Here is a 3,714-nt window from a genome sequence, read left to right on the forward strand (position 1 = left end):
AGTCTCTCAGTAAACTTATTGAAAGAAATTTTTCGGAGACTACTCGGTGGACCTAACATGAATGAGTAGTATGTTCAATAGAATTCCATTGTAAATAAATTTCTAGAGGTGGTAGGCATGAAGTAGATGTGGTAACCCCCAACTTATAAATATTGTTTAGTTTATAAATCGCATACATTTCTATTCAACACCACCATATCTCCAACCATGAATATTCTCTACCATTGACGTAAAAATATTTGTTTTGATAGTCATTAGTCATTAGCACCACCATAACCATGAATTCCTTCCATTAGTAATTAACACCAATATTACAACAAAATTGAACAACCTATATATCATAGTTTTGATATATTTTATCGGAGTATATTTAAAGACTTATACTTTTTGGTGTCTACACAGCAAACCGACAAATTCGACAACGAAATGATAGTATATGATCAAGGGTTTTAACAAATGCTTCGATTCCGTGTATTCTAGCTTGCATTTGCTGCTCAACTCGGTAAATTAAGAATCTATTCTCTGAAGTTCCGGGTGAGGGCAGAGTTTTTTTATCAATTCAGATTGAATTGTACTTGGTAATTAATAAAAAAAAAAAACTCGGCTCCCAGCTTGAACTTCAGATATTATCGTCGAAAAGATGCATTGAAATTGGCTGTGAACCCATTCCAATATTGGGCTCACAGCCTATTTTGCGTCAAACTTGCCTCACAATCGATGACCTTACTCCTTGGTTAAGGCGCCTCTTTCAAAGATACTGTCCTAAAGTGATTGGTTTTGGGTTTGATTGCATCTATAATGATTTCAAGACCCTTTGAGGAAATTACGCAATCCAAGCTCGAAAAGCACGCGCCACAGGAGTTCACATGCCCGAGAATGTCACAGGCAAGTCACGCCACGACAGAGTCAAAAATCCGGTACTATCACTACCACAATACTATCCAAGTCAAAGAAGAACCTTGTCGAGTCTTCCTCCCACCTTCAGCCAAGAAGGGTGTTACTATGTTCGAGAAACTCCCTTTATGTTCACGACGATAACATGAAGAAACGCGCTGATATGATAAAGCAATTCGAGCGTCAAACTCCACTGTTTATTACAATTTATTACCTCAGAACAAGTTCTATCTCAGAAACACTCAAGTTTACATTAGAAAAAAGGATTATATAAATGGTATATCACCTCCAGTTAATCTATTATGATAAGCAAAAGTTATTGCTGGTATATCACCTTGAATTGTAATTTTTAGTTGAGCATCAATGTAAACAAGCTTGAATCTGCTAGGACGCTTAGATCTGTCTGAATTGTGCCTTAATGTTTTCAAGGACGTTGAAGTTGTGAGAGTCCGGAAGTATAGGGATTAGACCCTAATATTCCACTGTCATCTTCATTTGATTTACTTTTTGAAGGCGCTTCCTGATTCGCATAGGAAACTATTCCGTATTTCATTAATAATCAATAATTCTTATAAAGCAATTCCTCAACTCTCTTTCCCTTGTGTGTGAAGTTTTGTTCATGAACATTGATTCTTGAGGGCTTCATCAGTAGCTGGAAAAATAGCTTAGCAGGTGCAATTAACAGTCCGAGGTGTTTGATTCATACAACTGGCACTAAAGAGGTCATTAACTCCAGAACTCCAGATTCAATTGCTTTTGTGAAGGAAGTCCTAGTTGCTGATGGGGGGAACAACGTAGGCTTTCCTCAACCCCAGTATGACACTGAAAAATCAGATATAGTGCACATTAAGATGCTCAGGAACAACACTTTTGTCACTATTACCGATTCCAAGGGTAATAAAAAGCTCGGGGTCTCTTCGGGATGCCTGAACGAAATTAAAGGTGGGGCCAAGTCTCGATATGCTGCTGAAGCCACAGCAGAGCACGCTGGAAGACTATCAAGGAATCTGGGATTGAGATCGGTGGTGATGTGCATCCAATACGATGTATGTATCCTGCATTTGAGGTAAGTCGGGATTCAGAACAGCTGCCTTAATTGCAAACTGCCAATTGCCAACAAAAATAAGTTGAATAAGAAACAACTCTGAATGTAAGGTCAGATAAAACATACCAGCGAGTCAGCAAAAATAACATTTGATAAACCAAATACGATATTGCTAACTTAAGAGCTTATCCACGTGATCAATGGTACACGATGAAAAAATCTTCAATTAATATCTACACATGATCATTGATCCAGCTTCGAGCATTGAATTTCATTCCCGCCTCAATTGAACGAACCAGCAGCAGCCTCGCCTATATCTCCGAGCTCCAACAGCTACAGAGAATCACCGCACGAGCCACTATCAATATTAATCAATGATCATTATCAGAATATTAAAGATCGTTATCAGAATCATTAATTTTTACTATTACCTAGATACACATATTACTTAATCCAGATACATATATTATACATTCAGATACACTTGTCGATTTCTGTATCTTAGAGTGGAATTATGTGTACCTGGAGCATAATTTTGTGTGTCCACCCGCCGACAATATCAACGGCCACGTCATACGGCACCAGAGACATCAGTGAACAACTCTCATGGCGCAAAAGCTATCACCAGACACCTCAGATGACGCCGACGACATCCACGAGCTTCCCCATCCACAACCAGAAAATAAAACAAGAATCGTACCATTTACATTGAGCAAATAGAGCATTCTTTTCAATTTTTCGAGCTAATAAAATCAGAAATTAGATAATTAATAAATAAAACAGGAATGAACCAGTAACAGCAGCATCGTCTCCGTCTCCGAGCTCGCACCCCTGCACTTCTCTAGTCGGCACCTCCCCTACAGTCCTTCGACCACCGTCGAGCAGCCCATCGTCAGAGGCAGTGTCTCGGACCAATATTCGACCAAATTGATTTTATCAACATCAATGATGTCAAGTTCTTAATCGAACAATGACAACCAATGCTTCATCCTTCATAAAACCATTATCACACCCTTTTCACCATTAAATCGATCGGAAAAGCTCATTAAAACCACCAACAACTTCACCTTTGACTATCTCGATATGGGCAATGATAAGGACTATGCCGAAGGAAAAGGAGAGATGAATAAGAATGGCACCGGCGATGATGGCCTTGGAGCTACGTCGGCGAGATCTGTACGCTGGTGCTCTGGGGGTAACGGTGGTGGTGGTGGTGTGGTTGCGGGAGTTTTGTGTAGGCAGTAGAAGGATATGGATGAATGTTTAAGGCGTGGGGTGTGTCACATGTGTGGCTAAGATTTAAAATAACAGCGTAATGTAATCTGACGGCCCTATAGAGTAGTTCGTACGGTTCGCACCGTACTTTAAGGCGTTGACCATTTGTGATGTTTGACCCAGACTCACCAATCACCCCAAGTCTCACCTAGCTCCGTCGTCGACCTTGCCAATCAACTCACTGTTCAACGACAGTCCCACCACCAGGTTCTTTTTCCATCTGCACTATGACCTCTGAAATGATGCCTGAACTCCGAGGGCGACCATATCATCGACAACCTTTGATACCACCACCTGCTTCTTTCGACAACACCACCACAAGCACGGCCTCCCTTCTCGGCCCCCCAATTTGTAAAAGATTATGTTTTAAATCCCAGATCTACAAAAAAAGGAGTAGTTTTCTGAAAAACTAACCACACAAATGAATATGTCGAAATTTTTCGATTCAAACACAATCAATAATGGATGAAAACGACTTTAGTCGTGGTAGTGGTGGTGTT

General features: G+C 40.2%; 1 long non-coding RNA gene across 1 annotated transcript; it reads right to left on the reverse strand.

The window, feature by feature from the left end:
• Nucleotides 1-1,042: 1,042 nt before the first annotated feature.
• LOC141653129 (uncharacterized) lies at nt 1,043-3,240 on the reverse strand. Its single transcript, XR_012547343.1, has 3 exons — nt 2,462-3,240; nt 2,066-2,297; nt 1,043-1,949 (listed from the first exon to the last, which is right to left on the reverse strand). It is a non-coding gene; the product is annotated as an uncharacterized LOC141653129 (long non-coding RNA).
• Nucleotides 3,241-3,714: the final 474 nt, after the last annotated feature.

The sequence above is a fragment of the Silene latifolia genome, chromosome 4 (genome assembly GCF_048544455.1).
Source record: "Silene latifolia isolate original U9 population chromosome 4, ASM4854445v1, whole genome shotgun sequence".
NCBI lineage: Eukaryota > Viridiplantae > Streptophyta > Magnoliopsida > Caryophyllales > Caryophyllaceae > Silene > Silene latifolia.